The sequence below is a fragment of the Lepus europaeus genome, chromosome 15 (genome assembly GCF_033115175.1).
Source record: "Lepus europaeus isolate LE1 chromosome 15, mLepTim1.pri, whole genome shotgun sequence".
NCBI lineage: Eukaryota > Metazoa > Chordata > Mammalia > Lagomorpha > Leporidae > Lepus > Lepus europaeus.
In genome coordinates this window covers 20,106,482-20,120,464 of record NC_084841.1, presented here as the reverse complement: position 1 = coordinate 20,120,464, position 13,983 = coordinate 20,106,482, and positions in this window count along the sequence as shown.

Genomic DNA, 13,983 nt, shown 5'->3' with positions numbered 1-13,983 from the left:
GCAAATATTCTTTTTAGAGCAATGTTTAATGGTGATAATTATGGTAAATAATATTTAGTAACAAAACATAATGAAATAAATAGCATTTAAAATTATATACTGGCCTGCGCCGCAACTCAATAGGTTAATCCTCCGCCTGCGGCTCCGGCACACTGGGTTCTAATCCCGGTCGGGGCGCCGGATTCTGTCCCATTTGCTCCTCTTCCAGGCCAGCTCTCTGCTATGGCCCGGGAGTGCAGTGGAGGATGGCCGAAGTGCTTGGGCCCTGCACCCGCATGGGAGACCAGGAGAAGCACCTGGCTCTTGCCTTCGGATCAGTGCATTGCGCCGGCCGCAGAGCGCTGTCCGCGGCGGCCATTGGAGGGTGAACCAACAGCAAAAAGAAGACTTTCTCTGTCTCTCTCTCACTGTCCACTCTGCCTGTCAAAAAAAAAAATATATATATATATATATATATATATATATATATATACTAAGTATACATAAAAATCTTTTTCATTGTTTCAATAAGAAAATGAATATATTTTATGGTATGGAAAGAAACATAGTGGTAATTTCTCAGGTCTCTTCTGTGAGAAGATAAATATGTACTTCTTTTTTTTTTTTTTTTGGTTTAGGAACTCAATTGTCTAAAGATTTATGAATCACAGAGCAGAGCAAGAGGTCTCTGCAGACCTACTAATAATAACACACACATAAATCTAGATTTTGACATCTACGTGGAACTTTTTATAAAAAATTCTGGTAGGAAATCAGAAAATTTAATAGCACCAACTCCATCTTTAAGCAATTTGAAATCCAAAAGAATACTTTATTCTCATGGATTATTTGATCACAATGATAGCATGAAAATAAATCTAGACAATATTCGCTGTGGGAAATATATAAGGCATTTGGAAGTTCAGTTCTATTTTTCTCATAAGTCTTCCTTTCTATCATCACACTGACTATCCTGAATTCATTTGTTTTAAAGAGGAACTCTAAATATTTTAACATTTCAAAGCTATATCATTCTTAAAAATCTCAAATGTAGTTAATGAGTTTAAAGATTTTCCAGAGCACAATATATGGTGAAAACCTTCTTGAACATTTAGGTAACACGGACATTCTACCTCAATTTTTCTCATATACTCAGACTAGTACATAAATTAGGAATAACATATGATTCTTTAAGGAGACTCAAATTTTAGTGTCCATAATTTTACATTAATAGCAGTTAATACTATTATAATATTCTAAAAGATATCTTTTTAAAACAGTAAATATTGATACCACAACTTTCCATATGCTTAATTTGTTTTTCCTGGTGGCGCCTGTCTATACCTTATGGCTGCTATTGCTTCCAATATATCAACTACTGTTCTTATAGCAACTCCAACACATCAAGCTTCACATGACACATTAGAATTTTTTTCTGACTCTTTTTTTTAAAGCTTTTATTTAATGAATATAAATTTCCAAAGTACAGCTTATGGATTACAATGCCCCCCCCCCAACTTCCCTCCCACCCTCAACCCTCCCCTTTCCCTCACCCTCTCCCCTTCCATTCACATCAAGATTCATTTTCAATTCTCTTTATATACAGAAAATCAGTTTAGTATATATAAGTAAAGATTTCAACAGTTTGCCCTCACATAGCAACACAAAGTGAAAAATACTGTTTGAGTACTAGTTAAAGCATTAAATCACAGTGTACAGCACATTAATGACAGAGATCCTACATGATATTTTTTTTAAAAATTGATTAATTTTCTATGTAATTTCCAATTTAACACCAATGTTTTTTTTTTCATTTTCAATTATCTTTATATACAGAAGATCGATTCAGTATATACTAAGTAAAAATTTCATCCGTTTGCACCCACACAGAAACACAAAGTGTAAAAATACTGTTTCAGTACTAGTTATAGCATTACTTCACATTGGACAACCCATTAAGGACAGATCCCATATGGGACGTAAATATACAGTGACCCTTGATGTTGATTTAACAATTTGACACTCTTGTTTATGGCATCAGTAATCTCCCTAGGCTCTAGTCATGAGTTGCCAAGGCTATGGAAGCCTTTAGGGTTTGCTGAGTTCGATCTTATTCCGACAGGGTCATAGTCAAAGTGGAAGTTCTCTCCTCCCTTCAGAGGAAAGGTACCTCCTACTTTGATGACACATTAGAATTCTTAACTCAAAATAATATTGTCACTGAGTGTTATTTCTTATGTACAGCTTCCACATTAGATGGTGGTAATTTTCATCTATTTTGTGATCAATGTGAAACAAATTGAAATTTTTAATGACTTTCTTAAAGCAAATTATTTAACAGATAGCTTATCTGGCATTTCTCTTTAGAATTTCATGCATCAAATCCTACACCTGTGACATGGAACTACTTGCCCAGAGTTCCAGAAGTTCAACTACTATTTCAATGGAAGAAAGCTATTGGAACTGAGACCAATTGTATAGCATAATATGCTTGGCTGCTTCGTTCAATTGTCAAAGATCATCTCCATTTCTTCACCTGTTGTGATGTTCCATAAAGAATGACATAAAGTCATTTATGAAGTGTAGATGTTAAACATTTAGAATGACATGCAGTCAATGGAAGTATTTAGAGCAAGTCACTAATTTAATAATACATCACTCCTGTTACTAAAGTAAGAGTTAATATATTAAGAATAAATCATGTAGAACTGCTTGTCACATATGATGGGATCCATTTAGAAAATGTATTTGAATTCCTGATACTGTGACTCCATTTATTTTATTTTACATGCTTTCAATTTTTAAAAGAAGTATTAAAGTAACTTGAAATCACTGAAGTGATTTTCAGAGGAAGAATAATTTTTTCAATAGTCTCAATCTATTTTCCCTACATAAAGACATCTCTCTTCACCTTGTCATAAGCTCCCCAAACCGCATGATCAGTTCCTCCAAGTATTTATGATTCACCATGGTAGAAAGTTGGAAAATATTTTACAGATTCATTAGTTTTTTTTATTTTGAAATCACTACATACAGTTTCAAAAATTGCTGCCCTTGTGTGCTAAAGTAATCATGTAATGAGACTTAGAATATATATGTAAGGTATAATGTCATAAGCTTTTATAAGCAACTACTACATAAACAATATACCTGTTTGAAAACCAAATATTCATCGATTAGTGTTATCTGTAGGAAACATTCATCTAATGGAGGAAACTGACAAGCAAGAAAGTATAATGTGTTGTAATAATGACTTCTGTATAATAAAGAAATAAAATTGCTGGGGCCAGTGCTGTGGTGCAGTAGGTTAATCCTCTGCTGTGGCACCAGCATCCCATATGGGCACCGATTCTAGTCCTGGCTGCTCCTCTTCCCATCCAACTCGCTGCTATGGCCTGAGAAAGCACTAGAAGACAGCCTAAGTCCTTAGGCCTCTGCACCCGTGTGGGAGACCCAGAACAAGTTCCTGGCTCCTGGCTTCAGATCGGCGCATTTCCGGCCACTGCAGCCATTTTGGGGGGGGGGGGTGAACCAGCGGATGGAAGATCTTTGTCTCTCCCTCTCATTGTTTGTAACTCTACCTCTCAAATAAATAAATAAAATCTTAAAAAAAAAAGAAATAGAATTGCTTTGATAAATGGGAATGTGATGGACACCTATATAAATATCTATACATAAAGTTCAAATGTGAACATTTGACAATGTATATTTATTATTAACTCTTAAAAGTTCAATTTTATATTATATTATCTCACTCATTTAAACTGTGATGGTGAGTGTTTGGTTCAAAGTTAAGAAACTGCTTGGTGTACCTGCATCCCTTATTAGAGTGTGTAATTCAAGTTCCACATTCTTGGATTCCAATTAATCTTCCTGCTGTCGTGAAACCTGGAAAGTATCAAATGATGGCTCAATTTATTGTGTCCCTGATACATACATGAGAAACCAACACTCATATCAAGAGTTCTGGCTTCAGCTTGGCTTATTTGCCCTGGCTATTGAGGACATGTAGGGAGTGAGCCATAGGCTAGAAAATCCATTAAACTGGTGTCTCCTGTCTTTATTAATTCTCTGTGTCTCTCTGCCTTTCAAATAAATTTTAGGGGCTGGGGCTGTGCGGTAGAAGGCTAAGCCCTCGCCTGTGATGCTTTCCTCCTATGTGGGCGCCGGTTCCTGTCCTGGCTTCTCCTTTTCCTATTCAGCTCTCTGCTATGGCTGGGAGAGCAGTGAATGATGACACAAGTGCTTGTGCCCCTGCACCAACATGGAGGCCTGCAAGAGGCTCCTGGCTCCTGGCTTCAGATGGGCCCTACTCTGGCCCTTGCAGCTATTTATGGGTGAACCAGTGGATATAGTACCTTTCTCTCTGTCTCTCCCTCTCTCTGTAACTTTAACTCTTAAAATAAATAAATAAAAATATTTTAAAAATAAATTTTAAAAAGTTAAGATATAATGTGTTAACATAAAACAATTCAAAAGAATGAAAATATAAATTATTAATAATATGGATATTTAATGAAGATTTTCTTATTAGACATCTACACTATTAATTTTTTTTTAGATTTTTTTGAGGTGTTTTGAATCCTGGCACATGGTACTCCCATGCACTTAAGCTCTTGACCATATTCTTGGGGGAAGTTCTTTTTCTGTCTGTGAACTACTTGCCATACCCAGAGCTCCCTCCCCCATTTCCTAAACCTGGCTGTTCAACTTTATTCATTGAATCATTTTAGTGTACTTTATGTTGTAGAAGATGCATTTTGGTATTAATTTTTGTCATAATTAGTTTACTAATTTTTACTTCCATCACTGGGTAAAATCAATTGGATAGGTTGGAATTTCTCCATAAATAGTGTCATATGTATTTAGATATAGCAGTATTTATTATGTACTGTAGGAAAGATCAGCTTGCAAATTTTCTAGATTGTAATTTTTTTATATCAGCATGATGCCTGTTTTACCAAATGGTTTTTATTTTTATTTATTTATTTATTTATTTTTGCAGGCAGAGTGGATAGTGAGAGAGAGAGACAGAGAGAAAGGTCTTCCTTTGCCGTTGGTTCACCCTCCAATGGCCGCTGCGGCTGGTGCAACTCGCTGATCCGAAGCCAGGAGCCAGGTACTTCTCCTGGTCCCCAATGCGGGTGCAGGGCCCAAGGACTTGGGCCATCCTCCACTGCCTTCCCGGGCCATAGCAGAGAGCTGGCCTGGAAGAGCGGCAACCAGGATAGAATCCAGCGCCCCAACCGGGACTAGAATCCGGTGTGCCAGCGCCGCAAGGCGGAGGATTAGCCTGTTAAGCCACGGCGCTGGCCTACAAAATGGTTTTTAAATGTCCCCCTCTTTCGTAATACTTAATGTGCTTTTTATACATTTAGGATAAAGTATTTAATTTTAGGTAAAACTCAAGTTCCTTAGAAAAATATTATCTCTAACTATCTGTAAATACATATGAATCTTGCTTTTGTAAAAGATGTTTTAAAGATTTAATCTGTTTGAAAATCACTAACAGAGTCCCGGTTGCCCCTCTTCCAGGCCAGCTCTCTGCTGTGGCCAGGGAGTGCAGTGGAGGATAGCCCAAGTCCTTGGGCCCTGCACCCCATGGGAGACCAGGAGAAGCACCTGGCTCCTGCCATCGGATCAGCGCAGTGCGCCGGCCGCAGCGGCCATTGGAGGGTGAACCAACGGCAAAGGAAGACCTTTCTCTCTGTCTCTCACTCTCACTGTCCAGTCTGCCTGTCAAAAAAAAAAAAAAAAATCACTAACAGAAAGAAGAAAGGGAGAGAACTTCCTTACGCTGGTTAATTTCCCAAATGGTTGCAACAGCCGAGGCTGGGCCAGGCCAAAGCCAGGAACCTGGAGTCTCACGTGGGTCTCACACATTGTGGCCAGGGCCCACGCACTTGGGCCATATTCTGTTGCCTTTCCAGGTGCAATACTAAGAAGCTGGATCCAAAGCGCAGCAGACGAGACTTGAGCTTGCACTCTGATATTATATGCAAACAGCAGCTTAATCTATCATGCCACAACACCAGCCTCAAGTTTGTATTTTCTTATTCAGAAGAATAGGTTTCTCTATGTATATTGAACTTGTTCAAATATTTATGATCATTAGTTAATTTTTGATTGACCTATTTAATCTCCTGAGAGATTTATTAATGTGCATCAGATACTAATTTGTGTTCGTCAGTGAACATTTTTGTTTCCTATGAATCTTCTCTCTCCACTGTTCCCCCACACATGTGGATTTGTTTGTCATGTCAGCTGTGCAGGAGCTGTCAATTGAGTGGATTATATTCTGCTTCTATGAGCCACTGAAAGGGCCATATCCTCATGTTTATAACAGCTCAATTCACAATAACTAAATATGGAAGCAATCCACATGTCCATCAAATGTTGACTAGATAAGAAAATATGTGCAATTTATAATGGAATACTATTGTGCCATAAAAATGAACAAAGTTATGTATTTGCAAGAAAATTGATGCAGATGGAGAATATTATGCTTCATGAAATAAACCATTATTAAAAAGACAAAAGTTTTCTCTGATTTGTAGTAACTAATCTATAGAATACTAAAAAGTAATGTATATGTGGGCTGGTGCTCTTAGGTAGTGGGTAAAAGCCGCCTGCAGTACCCGCATCCCCCATGGGCAACGGTTCAAGTCCCAACTGCTCCACTTCTGATCCAATTCTCTGCTATTGCCTGGAAAGCAGTATAATATGGCTCAAGTCCTTAGGCCCCTGCATGTGGGAGACCCTGAAGAAGCTCCTGGCTCTTGGCTTCAAATGGGTGCAACTCCGGCCTTTGCAGCCAATTGGGGAGTGAACCAGTAGATGGAAGACCTACCTTTCTCTCTGCCTCTCCTTCTCTTTCTGTGTAACTCTTTCAAATAAATAAATCTTTAGGGCTCAGCATTGTGGCACAGCGGGTTATGGCCCTGGCCTAAAGTGCCAGCATCCCATATGGGCACCGGTTCTAGTCCCTGCTGCTCCTCTTCCAATCTAGCTCTCTGCTATGGCCTTGGAAAGCAGCAGAAGATGACCCAACATCTTGGGCCCCTGTACCCACGTGGGAGACCCAGAAGAAGCTCCTGGCTCCTGGCTACAGCCGTTGCACCATCTAGGGAGTGAGCCAGAGGACGGAACACCTTTTTCTCTGTCTCTACCTCTTTCTGTAAATCTGTCTTCAAATAAATAAAATAAATCTTTAATAAATAAATAAATAAATAAATAAAGCTTTAAAAACAGCATCAGCAACAAAAGAAAACATAGTCATTAAAATAGACAATTCTAGATAAGAGTGTACAGCACTACATAATATTTTTTTAAAAATTAATTAATTTTCTATGCCATTTCCAATTTAACACCAGGTTTTTTTTTTTTTTCATTTCCAATTATCTTTATATACAGAAGATCGATTCAGTATATAATTAGTAAAGATCTCATCAGTTTGTACCCACGCAGAAACACAAAGTGTAAAAATACTGTTTCAGTACTAGTTATAGCATCACTTCACATTAGACAACACATTAAGGACAGATCCCACATGGGATGTAAGTACACAGTGACTTCTGTTGCTGACTTAACAATTTGACACTCCTATTCATGGCGTCAGTAATCTCCCTAGGCTCTAGTTATGAGTTGCCAGGGCTATGGAAGCCTTTAGAGTTCGTTTACTTTGATCTTATTCGGACAGGGTCATAGTCAAAGTGGAAGTTCTCTCCTCCCTTCAGAGAAAGGTACCTCCTTCATTGATGGCCCCATTCTTTCCACTGGGATCTCACTCACAGAGATCTTTCATTTAGGTCTTCTTCTTCTTCTTCTTTTTTTTTTTTTCCCAGAATGTCTAGGCTTTCCATGCCTACAATACTCTCTTTTTTTTCACTTTGTGTTGCTATATGGGGGCAAACTGTTGAAATCGTTACCTAATATATACTAACCTGATCTTCTGTATATAAAGAGAATTGAAAATGAATCATGATGTGATTGGAAGGGGAGAGGGAGTGGGAAAGGGGAGGGTTGTGGGTGGGAGGGAAGTTTTGGGAGGGGGAAGCCATTGTAACCCATAAGCTGTACTTTGGAAATTTATATTCATTAAATAAAAGTTTAATAAAAAATAGACAATTCTAGGAAATTTAATTTCAACTAAGATGTGTCTGATAAATAAATATCCAAAATGTGTGTAATTCTAGAATTAGTCTTTGTTGTAAGGTTTCCTCTTAAGAAATCCCCAATGAATTTTGGAATGGAAGGGAAATGTTGACCTAAGTTGGATAATTTTCCACATGTGTGTCCCATCACATGATCCAATACATAATGCATTTTTTCTTCATTAACATCTGTTTTACTACCCAAGCATATATTTTTCTTGATAGTCTCGTGTGTTTTGTTGTTATTCCTGGGAATATTTTTTGTTCTTTATCATCTGATAAAATGATAGGGGGCCGGCGCTGTAGTGCATTAGATTAATCCGCGGTCTGCAATGCTGGCATCCCATCTGGGCACCTGTTCCAGTCCAAGCTGCTCCACTTCTGATCCAGCTCTCTGCTGTGGCCTGGGAAGCAGTAGAAGACGGCACAAGTCCTTGGGCCGCTACACCTGTTGGAAGCCCAGGAAGAAGTTCCTGGCTCCTGGATTCAGATCGGCACAGCTCTGGCCGTTGTGGCCGTTTAGGGAATAAATCAGCAGATGGAAGACATTTCTCTCTGTCTCTTCCTCTCAATATATATAACTCTACTTCTCAGATAAATAAATAAAATATTTTAAAAATATTCTATTCATTCTTGCTTCCAGTCAAATATCTCTTTCACTGTGAATGTATATTTGCTATTCTTACACTCATTCGATTAAGCTCTACTTTGTCTTCCTGCTATAGCTTTATTACATTAATTATGATATGATAGAATAAATTTTAAAATGAATGTTCATTTATATATGAAGGTACTTCATAAAGTATGTGGAAAGTGAAATTAAATGATTAGTTTACCTTAGTGATGTTAACAGCAGTTTAAAAAATCCTCCAGAGAGGGGCCGGCACTGTGGAATAGTGAGCAAGGCCATCACCTGCCATATGGGCACCCGTTTGAATTCCAGCTGCTCCACTTCCGATCCAGCTCTCTGCTGTGGCCTGGGAAATCAGTAAAAGATGGCCCAAGTTTTTTGGCCCCTGCACCCACATGGGAGACCCCAAAGAAGTTCCTGGCCCCAGCTTCAGATTGGCTCAGCTCCGACTGTTGCAGCCATTTGGAGAGTGAATCAGTAGATAGAAGACCTATATCTTTGCCTCTGTCTCTCAGAGATGTACTATTCACTACTGGTCAGTTTTGTTGCCATAACAAACAGCCCAAGTACTCTGTAGGTATATATCTATTCTGGATCTGTGTGGTCAATCTGCTCCACAATTTTCTTGCCCATATACACTTCATCTTAATCTATATTTTCAGTATGGAAAAGGAAAGTATGATTTTAAAACCTTGTGCTGGCACATGAAGAATGTGAATCTTCAGGACAATATTTAAGAATATATGGGCTAGATTTGATTATGGAAAATTAGAATTGAGATATCCTTTGGTACATTTTAGTGTGCATATCTATATGTTAAAGGATAATGTGTAGAGATGGATAGGTTTTGGAAGAAATGGTAAATAAAAATAGTTTATTCTCATGGACATAGCTTCATAAGATAATATAATGCTTTGGACAAAAGACAGAGAGAGAGAGATCTTTATTTAATTTTTTATTTCATTATTACATTCTCCATCAATCCATTTCTTTACCAAGCAGTAAAGATGCATATATTCTTTTTATATTTTAAAATTTATTTATTCTTAATGAATGAATACATCTTTCTCAGTGTATTCAAAACTAAATAGTAGACAATATTATAATCGATTTAATATGAGAAAAATGTTTAATTTATTAGCATTGATAATAAGTATGATACACAGAAATTACTTTGATAGTTACAAATAAAGACTAGCAATAATATGTATGGATCTACTAGTCTACTCCCAAAATTGGAAATGACTGACACTGATTGATAAAATGATGGAAGTGTAAACCTTAAAATGATATTTTCTATGGCTTTGTCATTATACGTACTATAAAAAAAGAGTAAATTCTAATACTGAGGTCAATTTTTAACATTGGAATGGCTGTGATAACACAGTGGCAGCCTATGACATAAAATATTGTAAAAACTAAGGCAAGGGAAATTCTAGTTCAAATATTTACATTTCAACTAGAATAGCTATGATTACATGATTACCCTCTAGTCTAGCTTATTATAGGGTTTTAATTTCTGAATAGAATGTCTGAGCTCATCCGGCCGCTATAGGAAAATACTGCACACTGGGTGAATTATAAACAATAGCAATTTATCGCTTACAACTTTCGAAGCAAGAAAGTTCAAATGAAACTGCCAGGCAGATTCAGCAAATGTTTAATACCTAATTTCTCTACTTCCTCTCTGTCCACTCACGGCAAAAAGGGACAAACTTCCTTAGGACTCTTTTGAAAAGGCACATATGGCATTCATGAGTGCTCTATCATCATCTTCAAACTAATACCCTCACCTCTTAATATCATTACATTGAAGGTTAGTTATAATGTGCTTGTGTTGTGATGCCACAAATACTCACACTACAGTGAGAGAAACACACGGCATTATTTGTAAGCTAACAGACTAACACACAAGTAAGGCACAGATAGTATCTATGCAGCCTTTGAACACTAAATCACTTGAAAACACACCTAAATTTAAACCTTCAAGACACAAAAATGTAGTGAGCTCGTGTTTCTAAAGTAGTTACAAGTTACTGATGTGTTCCTTGTACAATAGATTTTTGAGAGACTGAGCTCCTAAAAATATAATACAAGTGTGAAGTCTCATTCCAATTCAGATATCATAAATTTTACCCCTAGATCAAGTATAGAGTGTAGCAATATAGAATTTCTGGAAACAGATCATCTAGATTTCAGCTCCATAAATTTTAACTGTACATATCTGTAGCTATACATTAAAAAAATCAATGTTTAATTACCTGAATTTTAAGTTAACAAAAATATGAGAAATAATAAATATGAATATAGAAAAAGCATTTACTAACAACAGTAAATATGTAAGGGAAATTGTTGAATTAATTGGAGTTCTCAGAGAAACAGAATGATAAAATGTATGTATGAGAGACGGAGTAAGAGAAAGGTAATTTTCTTAAAAGACATTGGCCCCCAGGAGCCAATGAAGTCTGAAGACCTGCAGTTGGCAGGTGGGAGACTCAGAAAACCAACAATGCAGGGCCAGCCTGAGGCTGGAGATTCAGTTTGAATACCAGCAGGCTCAATGCTCAGCAAACCATGGTTCAATTTGAGCCCCGAAGCAGGTGAAAATCCATGTTTCACTTCAAAGGTAGTTATGCAGAAGCAGTTCCTTTTACTCAGAGGAGGGTCAACTCTTCATCTCTTCAGGCCTCAGCTGAAGGCATGAGGCTCTCACCTTCCTAAGGGGCAACAGGTGCAATCTGCTTGACTCTGTCTACAAGTTTAAATGTTACTCTCACCCAGAGACAGATACACCCAAGGTGGTGTTTGTCCAAATTGTCTGGGGACTCTCATTCTATTCAATTTGTCAAATAAAAATAAGCCATCATAATTATTCAGTGATAAAATTAAGACTAGATATATTAGCATAAGTTTATGGTTTTTTTTTTATTTGTCTAGTTAATGAATCTGTTAAAATATGGAAAACACAGGGCAGATACTGTGGCATAGCAGGTAAAGCAGCAGCCTGCAGTGCCAGCATCCCATATGGGCACCATTTCAAGTCCTGGCTGCCCCATTTCTGATCCTGCTCTCTGCTATGGCCTAGGAAAGCAGTAGAAGAGGGCCCGGTCCTTGAGTCTTTGCACCAGTGTGGGAGACCCAGAGGAAGATGCTAATTCCAGTCCTCAGAGTGGCCTAGCTCCAGCCAGTGTGGCCATTTGGAGAATGAACCATCAGATGGAAAATCCTCTCTCTCTCTCTCTCTCTCTCTCTCTCTCTCTCTCTCCTTGCTTCTGCCTCTCTGTAACTCTGCCTTTCAAGTAAGTAAAAAAAAATCTTTAAAATTTTGGAAAACATAAAATTAGCAAAGACCAAGTTCTATATACAACAATTAAGGGTGCTATGCCTAAGTGAAAATAAATAAATAAATAAATAAATAAATAAATAAATAACACTCTTCTTAGCAAACAAAGGAATGCTTTTCAAACAATACCTACAGTTGATGGGAATTAAGGTAAAGTTGACTGAGCATTTCTTAGGGAAAACAGGTAATGGGGCAAGTCCAATGTCACAGGAAGTTGTAAGTCACAAATATATCAGTCTATGCTGTTTTGTGGCCCACAGAGTAAAGAATAGATTCACCAAAATTCATTTCAAACCAAGAAGGTGCAAAAGTTCTTCACTCACCTAACAAAGCTTTTGAGTATAGCTGAACAAAGCTCCAAAGCTGGGCTTGAAAAACTTGAGAATGTGAAGAAAGGAAATTGGCCTTGGTCTTTACAATGTATATCTGCATTGAGGTTTCCTACTCTAAAACAAATGCATTATGGTTTTGAAAGCATCATTTGTGTGCAACAAGCATCCATGCTTTCTTATCAGCTTTCTCAAATATGGCGCAAAAGGGAACTAGGAGAGCTGAAGTCTACAAGCTGTCATTAGTAAAACATAAAAAAAAAAAATTGGATCTCTTATGATACACTTGATCTGATTAAATTTCATGAGCTCACTGCTGGTAAAACAGGTTCCTGGATTATCACTGATGTGCTCCCATGCTTGCAACAGCATCCAGAGAATAAGATCCATAATCTGTGATTCATTTAACAAACATTCAGGTGACTGCCACTTACAAAACAATGTGTTCATTTAGGTAATTCCAATCACTGAGCCTGTTCCAGAATCTTAATGACTGAACAGGAACATCAAGGAGGCTGTGGACAGTAATGCAAAAAAGAACAGCCTATTAAGTTGCCTTATATTCTCTAAGTGTTGAGTCTCTTAATGGGCCTTGTGGTTGTTTTACGGCTAATATACCCTTAAGTGATGTTTATTGTTGTTCTGTGTTAGCACATTTTAGTTCCATTGTAGACTACTGACAACACTGAAAACAGAAAAAAAATGAAGAGTGTTATTATATTGACAGATACAATATATCTACTGTAAATTATCAAAACTAACCATTAAAGAAAAATTTATAGAGATAGCAATGGCACTGTTTAGTTTAACTATGTAGAACTCACTATTTAAAAATGTTCTAAAATTTTTTCATCCTTATTCTAGGCAAGAAATATCATCCAGAAAATGATACTTATCTGTTTTTTTGTAACATAGGCTTTATGGTATGCTGATTTTCTTTATGATTTTATCTTTATGTCTCAGGTAATAGTGTGTGTTTGTGTGTGTATGTAGGTGCAAGACAGAGAGAGAAGGAGAGGATCCATATGAATCCATATAACATGTTTCTACTGTGGTCCCATAGAGCGAAAATAGCAATAAAATATGGAGTTAGAAGACAGAGGTATGACTTCGGATCTCCACTTGTTACCTGGTTATTCTGAAAAAAAAAAAAAAAAAAAAAACTTAATAAAAAAGCCAGAGAGTAATATCTGTTCTACATGATGCATCTGGCCTTTCTTTGCTGACCTATGGTGTCTTCATGTAAAGAGTGAAAACCTGAGTTTAGCTAACCTTTCAAGATCCAGGGGCTTAGCTTGAAATTCTATAAATCATTAGGCAACATGTTGGTGGTAATGGAGGCTTATTTAAGATAGGGAATAAGTGGCTGGCACTGCAGCTCACTAGGCTAATCGTCCGCCTGCAGCGCTGGAACCCCGGTTCTAGTCCTGGTTGGGGCGCAGGATTCTGTCCCAGTTGCTCCTCTTCCAGTCCAGCTCTCTGCTGTGGCCCGGGAGTGCAGTGGATGATGGCCCAGGTCCTTGGGCCCTGCACCTGCATGGGAGACCA